The sequence below is a fragment of the Chlorocebus sabaeus genome, chromosome 11, assembly GCF_047675955.1.
Source record: "Chlorocebus sabaeus isolate Y175 chromosome 11, mChlSab1.0.hap1, whole genome shotgun sequence".
Lineage (NCBI taxonomy): Eukaryota > Metazoa > Chordata > Mammalia > Primates > Cercopithecidae > Chlorocebus > Chlorocebus sabaeus.
Window position 1 is genome coordinate 23,382,199 of NC_132914.1, and position 23,591 is coordinate 23,405,789.

Here is a 23,591-nt window from a genome sequence, read left to right on the forward strand (position 1 = left end):
CTGCTCACTTTAGCATCTTCCTGGATTTTTCATTTTAAATAAAATATGATTATCATTTTAAATAAAATATTATAATGCAATAGATGCATTTTAATAATCTGAGATGATTTTGGTAAGCCTTCACTTTCTATTTCCAGCTTCTGTCATGGTCTCTTCTAGTAGTATGTGAGATGTAAGTGCATCAAACAGAGACTTCAGCTACACACATGTTAAATCTTAAATATGATCAGGTTATCACTCTTTCCCCAGCCCTTTCCAGACATAGAATAACTTATGCTCCATTTTGAAGATACCCATTCAGGGAATCTGTGAATATAAAAAAGTTCACTTGGACATGAGCAGTGAGGGTCAGCTGAATTTGTTCTCAGATGGCAGTGAGTGAAGTTATTAATTAACACAGCTGTTCTTTCCAGCCACTTAGTTGATCAGCCAGTTGTGCCATGACCTGTGCCTGGCATGTGTTTTAGCTTGCAAGATGCAAATATCCACCAGTCTGCCAGTCACTGGAGATGAGTGAGAAATATAATAAATTGTTGGTTAGAAGTACATTAGTTACAAGTACAGGAGATACATGCAGGGAATAAAGGCGGCACAGTCCTACTATAAAAGTGTATTGAGAAGTCTGGGAATTTTTTTTTTTTTTTTGGAACGAAGTTTTGCTTTTGTTGCCCAGGCTGAAGTGCAATGCTGCGATCTAGGCTCACTGCAACCTCCGCCTCCTGAGTTCAAGCGATTCTCCTGCCTCAGTCTCCTGAGTAGCTGAGACTACAGGCATGCGTGACCACGCCGAGCTAATTTTGTATTTTTAGTAGAGACGGGGCTTCTCCATCTTGATCAGGCTGGTCTTGAACTCCTGACCTCAGGTGATCCACCCACCGCAGCCTCCCAAAGTGCTGGGATTACAGGCATGAGCCACCACGCCTGGCCGGGAATTTTCAGTACTGTATATTATCATTCATCGCACAATTCACATATAAAATGACTTACTTATGCTATTGAGTGGTAATGCATTTTTATTTTATAATAAGCCTTTTTAGCAATAATGTACTTAAAAATAATGTAAGCTCATTATATTAGTCTGTTAAGGTTGCGATAACAAAGTACCCACAATTGTGGGTTGCTTAAAGCACTTAAATTCATTGTTTCACAGTTCTGAAGGCTGGAAGTCCAAAATCAAGGCGTCAGTGGGATTGGTTCCTTCTGAGGGCTATGAAAGAGAATCTGTTCCGTGCCTCTACCCTAGCTTCTGGTGAATTGCTGCTAAACTTTGGCATTCCATGGCTTGCAAAAATATCACCCCAATTCTCTGTCATTATTTTCACATGGTATTTCCCTTGTATTCATGTCTGTGTCCAAATTTCTCTCTTTTTATAAGGACACAGTCACATTGGATTAGAGGCCACTCTACTCCAGTATTACCTCATCTTAACTGATTAAGCCTAAAATGACCCTATTCCCCAATAAGATAATATTCTGCAGTACTGGCGCTAGGACTTTAATACACACATTTGTGGGGGTGGAGTGGGGCACAATTCAACCCATAACATACATGTTTAATGAAAAAATGACTGTGTTTCCATTTCTTAAGAACATTAATGGTGGACATGTTATCTGAACAGCACGTTTGCCACTATTTACATCTACCATAGGGACCATGGTAGTATCACCGACTGCTGAAAATCCGAAATAAACAAATCAGTTAAAGAAACATTGGCTTCTACTTTAAAAGTGAATACTTAATTTTAAAAGACTGTACCCAGAGACAAAAATTTAAAATATGAAGATGTAGAAAGCCTATTTACATATCACTTTGTGAAGCACACCTTTGAATTAGATCAATGTTTCAATTAATTTTGCCCGTTTTTATTGAAACTTCTTTTGTGCACTTATGAAAAGTGGAGCAATAGCTATTAAGGTGTTGGCTCCATTAGCAGAAGGAAAGGCTTTGCAAACAGTTAAATGGTGGCTGTTTTTTTTTTTTTTCTCCCAGTGTTATCAGATGCTTAAAATAGAATATCAGTTAATTTCAGTAATAGAGTTTCTTCATTTGATTCTTCACAAATCTTTTGGACGGTCATTTTTCTGTCTAAAGTGAATTACCTAACATTATTGTAAAGGCTCATCTCTTTACAATCAAAGAGATGAGGTAGGGACCTCATCTCTACAAACAATTAAAAAATTAGCCAGGAATGGTGGTGTGCACCTATAGTCTCAGCTACTTGGGAGGCTGAAATGGGAGGATCACTTGAGCTAGGGAGGTTGAGGCTGCAGTGAGCCATGGTTACGCTACTGCACTCCAGCCTGGGCTGCAGAGCAAGACCCTGTCTCAAAAATTAAACAAATAAACAAACAAACCCCCCCCCCCCCAAAAACGAATTAGTATTGAATGGTGGCACAGCTGCTGAAGCCTGTGGGGTAAAAGGAGTACGTGGAACAGCTAGTAGGATGCCACCTCTTGCCCTGGCTGGTTCACCCCCTCTGCCACCCATTCTGGCCACAACTCTGGCATTGACCCCAATGGGCATAACTAGAAGAAGGAAGCACATTAAATATTGCTGTTAATAATTACTTATTACCAGTGAAAAGAGTAACAGGTGAAGATTTTTGGGTTCTTTCTAGAATTTTAAATAGTTAACTAGCCTGGATGCAGTGGCTCATGCCTGTAATCTCAGAAATTTGGGAGGCCAAGGCAGGAGAATCACTTGAGCCCAGGGGTTCAAGGCTTCAGTGAACTATGATAGTGCCACTGCATAATCTTAGTTCCTTTTTTTTTTTTTTTTTTTTTAAGAATCAGTTATATATTAAGAGTTTGGATGTTAGATACAACCTCATAAGTGATGTTGACACATACTATAGTGTAAAACTGCTTCAGAAATAACTTAATCTCATTTACTTAAACCTTATGTTTGATGATACTGGGCCTGAAGGAGGAGTGTTTTTTTGTTTTGTTTTGTTTTTTGTTTTGTTTTGAACAGAGTTTCACTCTGTTGCCCAGGCTGGAGTGTAGTGGTACAATCTTGGCTCACTGCAACCTCCACCTCGCAGGTTCAAGCAATTCTCCTGCCTTAGCCTCCCGAGTAGCTGGGATTACAGGCATGCGCCACCATCCCTGGCTGATTTTTATATTTTTAGTAGAGACAGGGTTTCACCATGCTGGCCAGGCTGGTATCAAACTCCTGACCTTAGGTGATCCACCTGCCTCGGCCTCACAAAGTGCTGGGAACACAGGCGTGAGCCACTGCATTCAGCCAAGGTGGAGAATTGATTGGCAAAGCAGTAAATAAGAACGGAACTCTGAAATACTTAAGAATGACTGGAAACAAGATTAAAAATAAGAGTGGAACATTTTTTGCTGCAATGCTGCAAATTAATTCATCCTTAGAGAAAGTAGGTCTGGATTACTGTGATCTGGGAATGCAAAGTCTGATAGCATTTGCTACAGTACTAACTAAAAACAAAGCAATTAAGGGAATGAACCTAAACGGACCTGTGCAGTATGGCAAACACAAAGAGTCCACGGCCCACCTAGGCCATATGTTGAAAGAAAATAACTGCCTTGTTCAACTACACATGTGTAAGCATAATATAAAAAACTGTAGTATACAACATTTGCATGTTATTCACTGTATCTGAACAGTAGCCTATGCTGCCTTGATGTCAGCTGCAATCAAATAACTCAGGATGGAATTATGTATCTGGCTGATGTAAAAGCAATATTACCCTAGATGGAGTAGATTTTTCTTTTAACAGAATAGAAATTTCAGGAGCAAAGTATCTCCATGAAATTCTTACTTCACACACTGGGAGTTTTAAAGCATTGTCAGTAGTCAGCAAAAACGTAGAGGAGGACTTGCACTTTCATAATCAATGAAGACAAATCCCACATTTTCTAGTATCTACATTTGGGGAAACAAATTTAGCCTGGGCAACATAGTGAGACCCCATCTCTACCAAAAAATTACAAAAATTAGCTGGCCATGGTGTTACGTGCCTGTAGTCCTAGCTACTTGGGTGGCTGAGTTGGTAGGATCACCTGAGCCCAGGGAGGTCAAAGTTGGAAGTGAGCTGTGATGGTGTCACTGCACTCCAGACTGAGCAACGTGAGACCCTGTCTCAAAAACAAAACAGAACAAAAGGAAAACAAATTTGATGAGGCTACATGTGTATCATGTTCAGACAAAATTCAAACATAATTCAATCTAGAAACAGACAATAGGCCAGGTGCACTGGTTCATGCCTGTAATCCCAGCACTTTGGGAGGCCAAGACAGGCAGATCACTTGAGGCCAGGGGTTCGAGACCAGCCTGACCAATATGGGGAAACTCTGTCTCTACTGAAAATACAAAAATTAGCTGATCATGGTGGCACATGCCTGTAGTCCCACCTACCTATTCGGGATGCTTAGGCACAAGAATTGCTTGAACCCAGGAGGCGGAGGTTGCAGTGAGTCGAGATCACACCAGTGCACTCCACCTGGGTGACAGAGCAAGACTCTTTCTCATATATAAATAAATAAACAAAAGCAGACAACACAAATATGGAGTTATTTGTGGTGGATGGATGCTCACAGAAGTCTCCAATGACCTTAAAAAACATTATTATTGAACACCAACTTATGGAGAAGTTTAGAGCCTCTCATCTAATGCAGATTTTGCTCTTGTTCCAGTAAGTCAACATCTATGAAAAAGAAGACATAAAATCTTTTTTTTGTTGTTGTTGTGGGGGATAGACTCTTGCTCTGTCGCCCAGGCTGGAGTGCAGTGGCGTGATCGCGGCTCACTGCAACCTCTGCCGCCCGGGTTTAAGCGATTCTCCTGCCTGGGTCTTTTGAGTAGCTGGGATTACAGGCGTGCGCCACCGTGCTCGGCTAACTAAAATCGTTTTTATACATTTGTCTTATTGCTTTCACAGAGATTTTTATAGTTTATTAAATTTTTCTTTCATAAATTAAAACAAGTTACTTTTATCAAATGTATAAAAGGTAATCACTATGTTAAACTTTGTATAACTGTCCATTGTGGGAAAAAGAAAGCTTTCAGCCCTGAAACATAATTTTTGCAAAAATTACTCATCGAAACACAGATGCTGGTGAGTCACAGAATGATGGTAAAGACAATGATCCTAATGAATTAAGAAATCTGTGGAGCAAAATGTACTAAGAATTGGTTTTGGTGCACAAAATTATGAATTTTATGCAGACATGCACTTCATAAAAAAGAGCTAAAGATACAAATAAGCACATGAAAAGATGTTCAATATCATTAATCACTAGAGAAGTACAAATGAAAACCACAGTGAGATACCACTATACAATCTGTACTAGTCTGCTTGGCTATCATAACAGAATACCACAGAATGGACTGCAACAGGAATTTATTTTCTCACATTTCTGGAGGCTGGAAGTCCAAAATTAAGGTACCAGCATGTTGGTTTCTGGGGAGGCCTCTTTTCCTGGCTTACAGGTGGTGCCTTCTTGTTGTGGTCTCACATGGCCTTTCCCCTGTGCACGTGTATCCCTGGTGTTTCTTCCTCTTATAAAGATGCCAGTTCTGTTGGATTACAGCACCACCCATGTGATGTCATTTAACCTAAATTACCTCCTGAAAGGCCTTCTCTCTAAATACAGTCACATTGAGGGTTAAGATTTCAGCATATGAATTTTGGGGAGGACAAAATTGAGTTCATAAGAACACCTATTACAAAGACTAAAATTAAAAAAAAAGTGAGAATATAAAATGTTGGCTAAAATACAGAGCAACTTGAACTTCCATACATTGCTAATGGAGATCCAAATAATACAACCATTTTGGAAAACAGTTTGGCAGTTTCTTATGAAACTAAATATACTGTTAACATATAACCCAGCAATGCCAGTCCCATGTGTTTACCCAAAATAAATGAAAACTTATATTCATACAAAGACGTCTGCATGAATATTTACAGCACCTTTATTTATAGTAGCCCCAACTTGGAAATAACCCAAATGTCCTTTGGCTTGTGAATTAAAAAAAATAATAATTATACACACACACACACACACACACATATATATGGCATACTACTTAATAAAAAGAAACAAATTTGTTTGTCCATTCACCTATTGATAGACATTTGGGTTGGATTCAGTTTGGGGCTACTATAAATAAAGTTACTATAAATACTCAGATTTAAATTATTATGTGGATATGTGTTTTCATTTCCTTTGGATAAATACCTAGGAGTGGAATTGCTGGGTTGAACTATATGTTTAACTTTAAAGAAATTGTTAAACTATTTTCCAAAATTCCCATACCATTTGCGTTCCCATCAGCAATCCATGAGTCCTGGTAGATTCACGTTCTCTCCAACATTTGATGTTAGCAGTCTTTTTAGTATTAGCCATTCTAATGGATGGGCAGTGGTTATCTTATTGTGATTTAAATTTGCATTTCTATGATGACTTAAGATAATGGACTTTTTTTGTTTTCTTTTTTTGCTATTCATATATTTTCTTTTGTAAAGTGTCTTTTCAAATCTTTTGCTCAGTTTTTTTTTAAAAGTGGAATCTTACTATACTGCCCAGGCTGGAGTACAATAGTTATTCACAGGTGTGAGGATAGTGCACTAAAACCTCAAACTCTCAGCCTTAAGTGATCCCCAACCTCAGCCTCCTGAGCAGCTGGGACTACAGGCGTGTGCTACCATGCCTGGCTTTTTGTTCAGTTTTAAGAACTGGCTTCTTTGTCTTTGTGAATTGTAAGAGTTTTGGATGTAAGCTCTTTATCAGTATATATGTGTATGACAAATATTTTCTCTATGACTCACCTTTCATTTTCTTGATTGTATTTTTCAGAGCAAGAGTTCTCATTTCGATAAAGTCCTGTGTATTCATTTACTTCTTTTATAGCCCATGCTTTTTATGTACCATCTAAAAAGTCTTTACCTATGCCAAGGTCACAGATTTTTATAACTTTTAACATTTACATGTAATTCTGTGACCCATTTCAAGTTAAGTTTTGTGAAATGAAAATTAAGGATTAAGCTTCATTTTTTTTCCTTCTTGTCTTAATCTGTTTTGTGCTGCTGTGAAGAAATACCTGAGACCAAGAAATTTATAAAGAAAAGAGGTTTATTTTGCTTATGGTTCTGCAGGCTGTGCAAGAAACATGGCACCAACATCTGCATCTGGTGTGGACCTCAGGCTACTTCCATCCATGGTGGGAGGTGAGGGGGAGCTGGTGTTGCGGAAATCACACAGAAAGAGAGGAGGAAAGAGCAAGAGGGATGAGGTACCAGGCTCTCTTTAACAACCAGCTCGCTTAGGAACTAACAGAGTGAGAACTCACTTACCCCCAGGAAGGGCACTAATCCATTCAAGAGGGATCTGCCCCATGACTCAAACACTTCCCATTAGGCCACCTCCATCCTTGGTATCAAATTTCAACATAAGATTTGCTGGGGACAAACAACCCATATCCAAACTATAGCGCTTCTGAATCACCAGTTCTTCCAGTACCATTTGCTGAAAAAGATTATTCCTTTCACATTGAAATACTTTGGCATCTTTGTCAAAAATCAATTGGCCGTGTATGTGTACAATTCTATTTCTGCCTTTTATTCTGTTTACATCTATTTCCATATATAAAAATACATAATTTATATAAATATATGGAATATATATAGAATATATGTATATATATGCATGCCATATATGGAGTATATATAGAATATATGTGTATATTCTATATGTGTATATATGTGCATATATGTATATATGCATGCCATATATGTATATATTCTATATATATTCCATACACATACATATTTATTGTATATATATTCCATATATTCATATAATGAAGGTCAAGACTTACTATAAAGCTACAAAAATTAAGGAAGTGTGCATGCCAGTACACACTTTCTTAATTTTTGTAGCTTTATAGTAAGTCTTGCAATCAATAAGTGTAAGTCCTACAAATTTGTTCTTCTAGACCATAATATTTTTAATACAGAAAATATTCCCTCTACAGATTCTGAGGTACTTCGGAAATTCAGAGAAAATTCTGCTAAACGGAAGATATTATAAATTTTATTTCATTTGTATTGATATGTAAAATACTTTGGGCTCAAATATTTTCAGAAGTAAAGATTTTTAACCTCCATTCATATTATCTTGTGTGTGTGTGTGTGTGTGTGTGTGTGTGTGTGTGTGTGTAGAGATGGGGTCTCACTATGTTGCCCAGGCTGGTATGAGATTTCTGGCCTCAAGCAATTCTCTTGCCTTGGCCTTCCAAAGTGCTGGGGATTACAGGCGTGAGCCACCATGCCTGGTCCATAGTATCCTTTTTAAAAAAAGATTTTTTTCAAGATAGACCTTCTTAATTTGTGTCTAGGTTTTGTAAGAATAATTAATCAAATGTAGCTGTGGTAAAACTATTAGATTTATCAATTTCATTCTTTTCATTATAAAATATATTCAAAGAATGAACCTATTATGATGGAATTCAATTTTTATTAATTTTACATTCTCGTTAAATGTTCTACTTTTTCTTTGCTTTCATAGAGGTAATTTTAATGTCTTCCTGGTTGAAAGTTTAGTTTTAATAATCAGAATTTCCTAAAAACTTAAAAAGCTGAAGTCTTTTGATTCTGCAATGTTTTAATTAAATTTTGCAACTGATTTTGAACAAAATTAAACCCAAATATAGTGTACTAGTTTGCAAAAAGTTCAATACCATTATAAAACACTTAGATTGGTTCACAAAGTAATTATTAAAAGGCTCATTTAAAAAATCTTTTTCATATTTGAGAACAAAGAGAAAGTATGTACTGTAATGCTAAAACTTTTGATTGCTGTATTCAACCTCAGCTTTATTTTTTTTTTTATCTTGCTCTGTCACCCAGGCTGTAGTGCACTGGTGCGATTTCGGCTCACTGCAACCTCTGCCTCCCAGGTTCAAATAAATCTCATTGCTCAGCCTCCCAAGTAGCTAGGAAAACAGGCATGTGTCACCATGCCTGGCTAATGTTTATATTTTTAGTAGAGATGGGATTTCACCATGCTGGCTAGACTGCTCTCGAACTCCTTGCCTCAGGTGATCCTCCTGCCTCGGCTGGAATTATAGACATGACTCACTGCAGCTGGCCCAATATCAACTTTATAACAAAAACTTTTTTGTTTTGTTTTGTTTTGTTTTTCTTTTTTTGAGACAGAGTCTGACTCTATCGTCCAGGCTGGAGTGCAATGGCACGATCTCGGCTCACTGCAACCTCCAACCTCCCGGATTCAAGCAATTCTCCTGTTTCAGCCTCCCGATAACAAAAGTTTTGTAGTCAGTTTTTCTGAATGGATAGATAGAGATAGAGATGGATAGATAGATCGGTGGACAGATAAATATAGATATTTATCTTTTATAACTACCATAAAAAATAGAAATAGAGACGATGTCTCACTATGTTGCTCACATTGGTTTCAAACTTCTAAGCTAAAGTGATCCTTCTGCCGTGGCCTCCCAAAGTGCCAGGATTACAGGCATGAACCACCACACCCAGACATTAACTACAATTTTTTGATAACTATGTATTTCTATTGGTAGAATATAGCAACTTGTTTGTACACAATTATTAATTATGTATGTATTGCAACCAATTTCAAGTATGTTTATACCTCATAACTTTCTTAATTTAGTAACCACCATTTTTTCCTTAGTGCTATGCTTCTTTTAGACAGACACACACACATACATATACATATATTATTAAAGTCAGGTTTATTGAAGTAAAATTTACACCCAGTAAAAATCATCCTTTTTAGGTATACGGTTATATGAGACTTTATAAATGTATGTAGTTATGTAATGCCCATCACTTTGAAGATTTGGAATATTTTCACCACTGCTAAAGAACTTGAATCAGAATATGTGTAGCTGTTTTATTCGTAGCAGCTAGAAACTGGATCCAACCCACATGTCCGTTAATAGGTAAATGGATAAACAAACTGTAGTGTGACATAGTCATTCAAAGTAACACTATTCAGAAATAAAAAGGAATTATGGATACACGTCTCAACATGGATGAATCACAAAAAAATTTTGCTGAACAAAAGACCAGACACAAAAGAGTACATATTATATGATTATACATTGTCTAGATAAGGTGCAGTTGATGAAGTCAACAACTCTTAATTAAATAATTAAATGCAGCCCTCAAAAAGATTACAGAAAAATGTTATGAAAAATATACTAAAACACCATGTTAGGAAAAAACACATTCTTCACAAAAGCACCAGTCACACTATATAAGAGACAGAGGGCTGAGCACGGTGGCTCACACCTGTAATCTCAGCACTTTGGGAGGCCGAGGTAGGTAATCACTTGAGGTCAGGAGTTCCAGACCAGCCTGGCCAACATAGTGAAACTCCATCTCTACTAAAAATATAAAAATTAGCTGGGTGTTGGCACATGCCTTCAGTCTCAGCTACGATCTTGTATTTAATAATAAAGGCATATTAATTGCATAAGTGCAAAAGGGCTATACCAGGTCAGGCGCAATGGCTCGCACCTGTAATCTCAGCACTTTAGGAGGCCAAAGCGAGAGGATCACCTGAGGTCAGGAGTTTGAGACCAGCCTGACCAACATGGTAAAACCCCGTCTCTACTAAAAAACACAAAAATTAGCTGGGTGTGGTGGCAGGTGCCTGTAATCCCAGCTACTCAGAAGGCTGCGGCTGTGAGGCTAGAAAATTGCTTGAACTCTGGAGGCAGAGGTTGCAATGAGCCGAGTTCGTGCCACTGCACTCCAACCAGGGCAACTGAGTGAGACTCTGTCAAAAAAAAAAAAAAAAGGGGGAGGGCTATACCATTGACCCTTGAAAAATGGGAGTTGGTGCATTAACCCCACTTGCAGTTGAAAATCCATGTATAACTCCCCTAAAACGTAACTACTAATAGCCTACTGTTGGCCAGAAGCCTTACTGATAACATAAACAGTTAATTAACACATATTTTACATGTTATATGTATTATACACTATATTCTTACAATAAAGTAAGATAGAGAAAAAACAAAGAAAGTTGTAGGAAAGAGAAAATATGTTTACTGTGCATAATATTAAGTAGAAGTCGATCATCATTAAGGTCTTCAGCTTGGTTGTGTTCACATTGAGCATGGAGTAGGTGGAAGAGGAAGAGTTGGTCTTGCTGTCTCAGAGGTGGCAGAAGTGGAAGAAAAACCACATATAAGTGGACCCAGGAAGTTTAAGCCTATGTTGTTCAATCGTATAATGTAAAAACACATAATTTGTAGCAATAGACACTTTTATTCCTGAGATATTTTTCACATCTGTAATAATTTGCTGATAGGAATGAAATTTTCTAATTTTAAATATTTTTCTAATCTTTCTTACATTCCACTTACACATAATTGTTACCACAGAGTTATGTCTTACTGTTCCATGCATTTGTCCAGAATAAAATTTCAAATTAATTTCCCCCATAGCTCCATGTGAAACAGAGTAATAGCACTGAATCAACACACAAATAGTAGCACTTAAGATGAAGAAGGCAAAGAAAAATTCTACTATGTCACCTGGTATGGATTAAGAAATAAGATTTATCTGAGAAATAAAAAATTAAGGGTCAGGCTGGGCATGGTGGTTCATGCCTGTAATCCCAGTACTTTGGGAGGCCAAGTTCGAGACCAGCCTGGCCAACATGGCTAACCCCATCTCTACTAAAAATACAATAAAATTAGCTGGGTATGGTGGTGCACACCTGTAGTGGCAGTTACTTGGGAGGCTGAGGCAGGAGAATCACTTGAGCCTGGGAGGTGGAGGTTGCAGTGAGCCAAGATCACACCACTGTACTCCAGGCTGGACAACAGATCAAGACTGTCTTTAAAAAAAAGAAAAAAGAAGGATCAGCAAAAAGAGACATATATAAACTTTAGGCCCCACAAAATCCTAGATCTAGTCCTTCCTGGAGATCTTGGGGCCCGTGGGAAATTGTAACCTTCCTGCTAGGGAATAAGAAATCACCAGCCTATGGATAGCTAAGTTCATTGCATCCCCATCCACTGGGAGAGGGAGCTGTTAATTGTCTGAAAAGCCTACAGTGAGTTCTCTGGGTCACCTTTGGACAATTCTTGAAGTGCAATACTGAAAAATGAAAAAATAAAACCCTCTCTCTTTAGCAGTGTATTACTTAAAATGCTTAAACACTCAAATTAAATTTTAGAATTGTAAATTTTAGCTATTAAATTAAATAGAAAAATAAGTCCAAAGAACACACACACACACACACACACACACACACGATATTCCTTCATTGTATTCCTTTTCAATGAAAGCTGTTGTCAAAGGTATTTGAACCAGAACGACTCCGTCTTGAATAAGGGCTGGGTAACATGAGGCTGAGACCTACTGGACAGCATTCCCAAGTCAGGCATTCTTAGGTACAGTTAAGGAAACAAGTTAACAATGTTTACCAAACAGACTCAGGACTTAACAGACATAGAAAATAACAAACCCGGAAAATGTCCTGAGGTCCCATATCTCAAGAACAAAAGCATTCTTAGTTTAAGAATAAATTTCACTTTAAAGATAATACAGGCCAGGCGATGGCTCACACCTGTAATACCAGCATTTTGGAAGTCTGAGGAGGGTGGATCACTCGAGCTCAGGAGTTAGAAAGCAGCCTGGGCAACATGACAAAACCCTGTCTTTACCAAAAACACAAACATTAGCCTGGCATGGTGGCGCACACCTGTGGTCCCAGCTGCTTGTGAGGCTCAGGTGGGAGGATCACTAGAGCCCAGGAGGTGGAGGCTGCAGTGAACCAAGATGGCATCCCTACAATGCTGTCTGGGCAACAGAGCAAGGGCCTGACTCAAAAAAAAAAAAAAAAAAAAGAAAAGAAAAAGAAAAAGAAAAAGAAAAGATAATATATATTACTGCAGAAGAGAGTAGTTACACAAAGAATAATCATTCTTTGTTACACGCCCTTGTAGGACAGCACATCTCCCCATTGGTGTGCTCCCCATTTTTTTCTTTATTATATTATAGTTAAACAAGCCTCTACCTAAGGTGGATGTGTTCCTCCTCTTGCTTTATCTGCTCTTGAATGCCCTGCTCTATGTAGTAACCATTCTTACTGTTCTTTTACTTCTTAATAAACTCGCTTTCACTTTGCTCTGTGGACTTGCCCCGAACTCTCTTGTGTGAGATCCAAGAACCCTCTCTTGGGATCTGGATCGAGATCCCTTTTCGGTAACACTGTTACTTTACACTGATGAACTTGATTCGTTTTTGTCAAGGACAATATTTTGATGTTCTTGAGAATGACTCAGGAAAATATTACTTGAAGTTATTAAATTCATATTTGATTTATTAATGTTACAAATTCAAAAACCTATTTCTTAAGCTTTTAAGTTATGAATCAAATTATTAATTTATAAATCTGACAAATTTTAACAGTTACTTTTATGAGGCCTTTGATTTATATTTGGTTTCATTTACAATTTTAGTTAAATGTTTAAATTGTCCATTTGACAAAATTTCCCAAGAATGTGTATGACTTGTAAATCTGGCAAATTAAATATGTATACATATTAATATTGAATCTCAACTTACTGTAGGGGTTAAAATGCCATTTATATAACTAATAACATTACCTTATACCTTTCAACTTGAAATTGCAAGCCTGAATAAATGAGACATTTTGTATTGGAATCATAAAAGCAATCTGTAAGATACTAAATATACCAAACTTCTTAAAACATAAAACAGTAAAATATATCACAACAAACAACTTATTCTCAAACCTACTGCAAAAATATTAATACTGTGACTTTTGTCTGCTTCATCATCTTACTATTTCTTTTTTTTTTGAGATGAAGTCTTGCTCTGTTGCTGGGCTGGAGTGCAGCGGCGTGATCTCAGCTTACTGCAACCTCTGCCTCCCAGGTTCAAACAATTCTCCTGCCTAAGGCTCCCAAGTAGCTGGGACTATAGGTGCGCGCCACCACACAAAGCTAATTTTTGTATTTTTAGTAGAGACGGGGTTTCACCATGTTGGCCAGGATGGTCTCGATCTCTTGACCTCGTGATTCGCCCACCTTGGCCTCCCAAAATGCTGGGATTACAGGCTTGAGCCACCACCCCCAGCCCTTACTATGTATTTCTTATTAGAATTATGCTGTATTTTGTCATGGAAGGACTATAATTTCTGTGTATATTAAAATGGTATTCTAGTGAATATATTGGTCAGAAATTCATCTATGACTTACATTTATTATAAGATACCACTTACCATACACTGACATCAAGGCTATTGGAAATTGGTGGAGGGAGGTAGACCCCACCTACATTTAATTGTTAGAAGCTACCAATATTTACAAAAATATTCTGAAAATTGCTAACTGGTGAAATTAAGTTTTCTTGCAACACTAACATTGTCTCTTAGCTCCTATCACAGTGTCTGGCACAGCATAGATTTTCAATAAATAGCTGTTGGATAAATCAGTGCTTAAATCAGTCTCTACAGATTACAAGCTTGATAATTTTTCTGCTACTACATACTCTGGGTTCCCCTTTTCTAGTTTCCAATAATTGCCTCATTGCCTCTCCAGCCTCCTCTAATGCTCTTTTTGCTATTTCTCCAGTCTTTGTTGACAGCCCCCTCACTGCTTTTCCAGCCTCTCCAACAGTCTCCGGGCATCCTTCCATTCTCCGTCCACCACCTAGTCCAAAAGCCATTGCTGTGTATTTTTAAGTTTTTGTTATGACTGAACTCCACACCCAGTAGCAATTTCTGTCTAAGTTTTCTGCTGCAGAAGATCAAACTCTCCCAAAAAGCAGAGATTAAACAACAACTAAAGGTTGAGATTCATAGAAGGTAATCAAATCACACAATGGCTATTATTCATCATTCTTTTGATTCCAAATATATTTCATTTTATGCATTAAAAGTTATTCTGGGAGTCCATACACTTAACTAGAAGACCAATGGAGTCCACAGCACAAAAATAACTAAGAATTCTTTTTCTTTTTTTTTTTTTTGAGACAGAGTTTCACTCTTATTGCCCAAGCTGGAGTGCAATGGCGCAATCTCGGCTCACCGCAACCTCTGCCTCCCAGGTTCAAGCGATTCTCCTGCCTCAGCCTCCTGAGTAGCTGGGATTATAGGCATTCACCACCACGCCTGGCTAATTTTGTATTTTTAGTAGAGATTATGTTGAGGCTGGTCTCGAACTCCTGACCTCAGGTGATCCGCCCGCCTTGGTCTCCCAAAATGCTGGCATTACAGGCGTGAGCCACCACGCCCGGCCAAAAATGACTAAGAATTCTTGACTTAGGCAATGGTGAAGAGACAGGATGGAAAAAATCAGGGCCAATTAATGACCATGTAGAGCAGAAACAGCCAGAAAACTTGGTCCAGTAGCCTCAGGATTACATGTGAGAAAACTAAATACTTACATTTTAAGTCATTATTTGTTGGAGTATCTTTTCTACAACGGTTTACCTTAAGAAATATACAGGAACCCTCATCAACATAGCAATACCCTGTCTCTACCAAAAAATTGAAAATTAGCTGGGTGTGGTAGCATGCATCTGTAGTCCTAGCTAATCAGGAGGCTGAGGCAGGAGGATTGCTTGAGCCCAGAGGTTTGAGGCTGCAGTGAGCTGTGATCCCACCACTGCACTCCAGCCTGGGTGACAGAGGGAGATCCTGTCTCTAAAAAATTCTCCTGGGCTCAACTGATCTACCTACCTTAGCCTCATGAGTAGCTGGGACTACAGGTGTGAACCACCACACCTGGCTGATTTTTATATTTCTCATAGAGGCAGGGTTTCACCATGTTGCCCAGGCTGGTCTCAAACTCCTGGCCTCAAGTGATTCACCCACCTCAGCCTCCCAAAATGTGGGGATTACAGGCATGAGCCATTGTACCTGGTCTAAAAAAAGTTCTTTAATTAAAAGAAAAAAAGAAGTTTGCTCTCCATTCTTAGATCATCTCAGCATGCTTATTAGGCATCCATACACCTGAAGATACCTACAGTACTGGTAGAAGTTCAGAACCTCTTTATCTGGATGTTCATTTTTTTCCTTTAAAACAAAGGAAAAAAGAGAAGAAAATGTATGATGAGACCTACTATTTGAACAGATAATAAATAGGATATTCTAGAATTAAAGAATGTCATAAATCTTGAAAATCATAGTGTACACCAAAGTTTAAAATAAAATAATCTGCACTTAAACCCATCATAGTGAAAGGAAAAATAGATTATCTTAAAAGTAAATAGGTGCAGTTGCTCACACTTGTAATCTCAGCACTTTGTGAGGCCAAGGTGGATGGATCACCCGAGGTCAGGAGTTCAAGACCAGCCTGACCAAAATGGTGACACCTGTCTCTACTGAAAATACAAAAAAATTAGCCGGGCATGGTGGTGGGTGCCTGTAATCCCAGCTACTTGGGAGGCTGAGGCAGGAGAATCCCTTGACCCTGGGAGACGAAAGTTGCAATGAGCCGAGGTTGCACCATTGCACTCCAGTCTGGGCAACAAGAGCGAAACTCCATCTCAAAAAAAAAAAAAAAAGTTAAAAAGATATTCAATGTAGCTGAAAAAATGTTCTCTAAATATTGATATAGCATAAACTTTAAGATAATCTTTTCCTTAAACTTCTACAATTGTTTATTTCTCGTGCCATTTAATCACATAGATATCAAAATTGCAAATGTATCATTTCTCTCTCTCTCTCTCACACACACACACACACACACACACACACACACACACGAATGCATTTTTTTAACTATAGAGACAGGGTTCCCAGGCTGGTCTCAAATCCCTGGTCTCAAGCAATTCTCCTGCCTCGGTCCCCCAAAGTGTTGAGACTATAGGTGTGAGCCTCAATGCCTGGCCTTATTTTAGACTTAATAGTAAACCTATGTCCTATGTATTTCTTTTCTTTTTTTTTTTTGCCGGGGTTGTTGGGGCATGGGGAGAGAGTCTTTGTCACCCAGACTGGAGTGCAGTGGCATGATCATGGTTCACTGCAGTCTCTTACTTCTGGGCTCAAGCAGTCCTCCTGCCTTAGCCTCCTGAGTGGCTAAGACTGCAGGCACACACCATCACACACAGCTAATTTTTAAATTTGTTGTAGAGGTGGGATTTCACTATGTTGGCCAGGCTTTCCATATATTTCTTAAAGTAAACTAATGTAGAAAAGATGTATTTTTCTTCAATCACACATATTAATAGAACATTTACAAAAAAAAGAGAGCAAAGCCAAAGAAAACAGAAAGAAAAATAATAAGGATAGAAAATAATGAAAGGTGATCAAAGGAAACAATAAAAAATTAAGAAACGGATTTAATTTTTAATGACATTTTAATCATTAATAAAAAAGCAGTTTGGCGATTGCTATTTTTAATATAGCAGTTGTGTAACATTTGTAAATATGCAAAATAGTACTACACAGTGTTAGTATATACATATATGGTTAAAAAAACACACAAACATGAATGGGAAAATTGTACATATCAGCTTTAGGCTGGAGAAAGAGGAAGGAAAACGATTTAGGAAGGCTCAAATTCTTTTTTTTTTTTTTTTTGAGAGAGAGAGTCTCACTCTGTCACCCAGGCTGGAGTGCAGTGGCAATATCTCAGTTCCCTGCATCCTCTTCCTCCTAGGTTCAAGCCATTCTTGTGCCTCAGCCTCCTGAGTAGTTGGGATTACATGTGTGTGCCACTATGCCTGACTATTTTTTATATTTTCAGTAGAGATGGGGTTTCACCATGTTGGCCAGGCTGGTCTCGAACTCCTGACTTCAAGTGATCTGCCTGTCTCAGTTTCCCAGAATGTTGGGATTACAGGCATGAGCCACCATGCCTGGTAGAAGGCTCAAGTTCTATAATGTTTTATTTCTTAGGAAAAATGGCTGCATGATAATATTGGTTAATTATGTGTACATAGTTAGTTGTTATATTATTCTTGATACTCCTCTACTTGTTCTCATTATTTCATTTTTTAAAAGTTTAAGACATTTATCTCATGTGACTAAAGGAAAATGTTTGATTTAGAGAGGGTAATAGTGGCTCCTACAGAGACCATAAAGCCACAGTTAATTATACACTAGTTCTAATATTGACATTTGATTTTAGTTACCTCTTTAGCTTCATTCATTACCATACCAAAAGGGTGTGTCTTCAGAGTTTGTATCCTTGGGAACTGCATGGTTGCTAGGTTAACCAATAACAGTCCTAAGATTCACATGCTGTTGTCCATGACTGTTACTAAGCTAAACAGAGCCAAAGAGAGGTAGAAGAACTCGTATGTTCTAAGAAAATTAGTAGCATTTCAATCTAATGCTCAACTTACATATGGAACACCACATTAATCCCTTGGAAGAGTTCAGAAAGATCCAGAATGTTGTCACTGCTTTCAAATAAATTCCAACTCAAATTTTAGTTTATATACTTCAAATATAACCATAGGGGAGAGTATGAAAATGAGTGGTAAATATAACAGGAATTCAGAAGCAGAAAAACATCTCTGTGGAGTGAGATGGCTGGTGAGATTTCAAGAGGAAAATAGAACTTGAGATGGGAAATCAAGGGTGAGAACTATTCAGATAAGAAGGTGGCTGGGCACAGTGACTCATGCCTGTAATCCCAGCACTTTGGGAGGCTGAGGCGGGCAGATCACCAGGTCAAGAGATCAAGGCTATCGTGTCCAACATGGTGAAACCCCACCTGTACTAAAAATACAAAAATTATCTGGGAGTGGTGGCGTGCACCTGTAGTCCCAGCTACTCAAGAGGCTGAAACAGAAGAATCGCTTGAACCCGGGAGGCCCAGGTTGCAGTGGGCTAAGATCGCCTCACTGCACTCCAGCCTGGTGACAGAGTGAGATTCCGTCTCAAAAAAAAAAAAAAAAAAAAAAAAAACGGTAAGGGTAAAACAAAGTCAGGATTTATGATGAGGAAGTCTGGCCATGGAGCAGACAGTATAGGATTTGAATGCCTCTTGCTTTATTCACTTCTACTAACTCCAAATTATTATTTTTAAGTGCAAACAACACTATTTTACACATAGGTAATTTTCCTAAGATGTAGAAGTATGGCATACAGAGAATGATTTAGAGCTAAATTTCCATGAAATGAAAGGTAAAGGAGGGGAAAATCCAATGTGAGGTGAAAATTGTGCTTTGTTCTAGGGAAGGATAACATTTTTTTTCTCTTATAGAGACAGGGTCTGGCTTTGTTGTACAGGCTGGTCTTGAACTCCTGGGCTCAAGCAGTCTACCCTCCTCAGCCTCCCAAAGTACTAGGATTACAGGCACGAGCCACCATGCCCAGCCTCAACTAACTCTTTATGTGGAAAAGAGTACAAATATATTTATTATTTAACTCTTTATGTGGAAAAAAGTATAAATATATTTATTATTCTACTTGCTTCTGTATTTTATTATTTGAGAGCCAAGGGTTGGGGTTACTAGTTCAGAGAACACCTTTCTCTATATTAAGCTTAGGAGACATGCTGCCTATCCCTACCACTGACCCTTGGATGAATAAAGCCTACCTTCTCTAGCTCAGCAGTATTCTCTAATTTCACATCTCAGAGAAAGAGGAAGCAGTATATTCCCAGAGAAAATATTTAGGATTCTTTTCCCCTCCCAGAAGGCCCTGGGTTCCTCATGCAAATGTGCCAGTAGTCAGTCTCACATTCCCAGAATCACAGTGAGTGACTGATTCAATGGAGTCATGGAAGATATTTGCTATATCATCACTACAGGGCAAAGAACCCTGCTTGTCTTGCATTTGCATAAAAAATAGGGCCACTCTAGTGAGTCTTCAAGAAATAAATAATAGGCCGGGTGCAGTGGCTCATGCCTGTAATCCCAACACTTTGGAAGGCCAAGGTGGAAGGATTTCTGGAACTCGGGAGTTTGAAACCAGCCTGGGCAACGTAGTGAGGCCCTATCTCTACAAAAAAATTAAAAACTTAGTCGGTGTGGTGGTGTACACCTGTGGTCTCAGCTCCTCATGAGGCTGAGGTGGGATGATCACTCGAACCCAGGAAGTCGTCGCTGCAGTGGGCTATGATTGTGCCACTGCAGTCCAGCTTGGGCAATAGATTGAGACACTGCCAAAAAAAAAAAAAAAAAAAAAAAGGAAAATAATAATAAGCTTATTTTAATCAATATTTTAAAATGTCTTACCCTGCTGTTTGTATATATCCATGATACTGCCTTGGTACATAATAGACGAATCAAAACATGTTAGTTCTTTTCCCTTCTCTCTTTAGTTACCACCATTCCTAGTATTGGTCCCAGTTCTTCTAAGAATATTTTGGATCCAAAAGCCGTTTTATCTTGAATCCTACATCGCGTATTTTCCATTTTTCCATTCAAATAAACCAACAAGAGAACAATCGAGTGAAGAGAAAGGGTGTTTACACCTAAATCCAAGACTGAGGTACAAGACCAAGAAAAGTGGGACAGAAGATGGAAAAGAGCAAGCGAAGAATCTTGGAAACAATTCAAAGGCACGTTGGATTCTTTGCTTGTACTAAGAAGTGCAAGTTGGTGTTACTTCTTAATGTCTAACGTTAAAATGTCTTGAATCTGATATTTATCATATGCATATTTTTTTCATCCTTGGATAGTTAGACTTTTTTTATATGTCAGGAACTCATCTGTATTTTTTCATCTATATTTATTCTACGTAAATCAATAAATCAAGATGTAATATAAAAACAACTTTGTTGATAGAAAACTTTAGTTTTAGAAACTTTATTTTTTAAAACAGCTCAAAATTGCCTTCATCGTATTACTGATTTAAATATTATGGAGAATGTTAAGCGCTCACAAAAGTGTTATAGAAAGACTAGCATAATGAACCCTCATACATGCACCACCCAGATTTTGTCATATGGGCTGGAATTTTGTCATCTGGGCTTTAGCTACCCTTATTTTCTTTCTTTTTGTTGCTAAAGTATTTTAAAGTCCCTCCAGGACCTCATGGGACTTTATCCTACATACTTGTAATTCTACTGATTTTTAATTAAATTATTGATTAAGTAGTTAACAGAAAACAGGATATTACAGGAAGCATCTAGCGGGGTGCAAGGTCTAGCAATTAATCTTTTCTCATTTAATCAAAGACAGCAGCACGGCTCTAGTAAAATCAATTATGTTTAGAAATTGAAATTTTTAAAAATTCAAAAACAAGGAAGCGTTTCAAGTATTCTTACAGCCCTCACTTCTGTCTTCCTTCCTCTTGACATATTCCCCATTCACAACTGGCTATTTCTCATCTCTTTTGCCCCTCAATGTAACCAGGATTTATGTAAATCAGACGTCTTAACTCAGCAAGAAATTGGCAGGGTCCTAAGACATAGTTTCAAATAAGTTTTATTTTTACGGTAAAATCCTGGCCCTTCTGTGTGGGAGACCTTTCTAGTCCTTTACATGTCGGCACCACCACCTATGCTAATATTATAATTGTGTGTTTGTCAGTATTTTCACATAATTTTTGTTAGTTTTGCCTGAAAAAGGAGACTAAGAAATAAAATGCCCAATGCTGATGCAGGCGTATATTATGGATATTTTCATGTATTTCTGGTGGGAGTTTATCTATTTGAACCAAAACCAGTTTGACTATAAGACTTGAGTACCAAGTTTCAATATTTGGTATCTTAAATTTTGTTAACTGGTTTATAACTAAACAGGATACAAAATTATTAATGTGGAGATGACCTTCCCTCTACCACAAGAGAGAATGCTGACTTTGTGTGTTTCATTCCGGCGTCCACCACCTTTCCCCCAGAGAAGACTCATCTTCCGCCAGGCTGTAGTGATGGACTTTTGATATGTAGAATTCAAAATTGGGAAGGGGTGAAGGCAGGGAGAGAAAAATTAAATTGATCTGGGATAACTTAAAAAAAATAACTGATAGAGGGGGATAGAAAGAAAGAAAGCAGCTGACAAAAGGAGAAAAGGGAATATTGGATTGTGGTTTGTAAGTAAGAGGCTCCAGAATAATGTGGGGTTGCAGAGAATTGAAAAGAAGAGGAAAATGTGGGAAATGTTACTGAGGTATATGAATGGAATTTATTCACAATTTTAGAAGAGAGCCAAGTAAATTTTACAAGTCCTTTTAAAAATGTTTTGCCTATGTGTACTCAGGCTGGAGTTCAGTGATGTGATCAAAGCTCACCGCAGCTTCCAACTCCTGGGTTCAAGCAATCTTCCCGCCTTAGCCCCCTGCTGATACACATTCTTTGACAACATCCTTTTTTTGGCGGTGGGAGACGGAGTCTTGCTCTCACTCTGTCGCCCAGGCTGGAGCGCAGAGGGGCAATCTTGGCTCACTGTAACCTTCACCTCCCAGGGTCAGGTGATTCTCCTGCCTCAGCCTCCTGAGCAGCTGGGACTACAGGTGCATGTCACCACGCCCAGCTAATGTTTTGTATTTTAGTAGAGACAGGCTTTCACCGTGTTGCCCAGGCTGGTCTTGAACTCCCAAGCTCAGGCAATCCACCCTCCCCGGCCTCCCAAAGTGTTAGGATTACAGGTGTGAGCCACTGCACCCAGCCGACAACATCTTTTTGATGGCAACATAACATTCTATCCATTGAATGTGCTGCAGTTAATGTACTATTCCTCTATAATTGGATTTATATTATTTCCAATTTTCTGCTATTTAAAAAACGCACTGTGATGAATATGCTTATGCTCACAGCTTCTTACGATTTTTTTCACTAGGATAGATTCACAGAAGTAGAATTATGGTGCGGAAGTTATAAATGTTTTATTTTGTCAAATTATTGTTTGTTTAAATGTATCAATATACATAATCCTACCAAAAAGATATGACAATATCCATCATATGTACCATCAACATTGATTATTTTGTATCTTAGGATCTTTTTATGTAATTAAAAAAAAATTTTTGATATACTTACCAGATCATACATTGGATAAACCTTCCTATTCTCTTAGGAAAACAGTGACTCATCTTAAATTTACTTTCCATTTACTTCTTGAAAAAATCTTTAACAGATCATCCCTTATGTTTTTCCCAAACTCTCTCTCTCTTTTCTATCTTCCTTCCTTTCTGCCTATCTTCCTGCTTTACCTTCCTGCTTTATTTCTTTCCTCTCATTTTTTGGTATAGCTGTTTCGTATTTGTTTTGGAATAAATTTAAAAAGAACAAAAACAAGCTCTACCCTGATAATGATAATCTTGAGCACTTTTAGCAATGCAAAGAGAACTCATTGACTCACAAAGTCTCCCTGTCCCATTTCATGTATCTTATTTGTGCCTGGCAGCAATACAAAAATAAGATCCAATCTGTTCTGTACAAAATGCCCTTCAAATATCTGAAGATAGCTGCCTAAGTAGTCTCTTCTCTATGCTAAAGTGTCACAGTGATTTTAACCTTTCCACAAGCAACAGCATTTTTGAATGCTTCACTAACCTGCTCAGGTTTCTCTGGACGTGCTCTTAACTTTCTCAGAGCAGCAGGATTTCAGCTGTGGCATTATATAGCATTCATACAACTACAACTGAAAATAATTGTCCATTGTGGAAGAAATGCCCTTTAGGA

The 23,591-nt window shown here is 38.1% G+C and overlaps 1 pseudogene; it reads left to right on the forward strand.

Moving 5' to 3' along the window:
- Positions 1-334: 334 nt before the first annotated feature.
- LOC103218879 (leucine-rich repeat-containing protein 34-like) lies at positions 335-21,850 on the forward strand (annotated as a pseudogene).
- Positions 21,851-23,591: the final 1,741 nt, after the last annotated feature.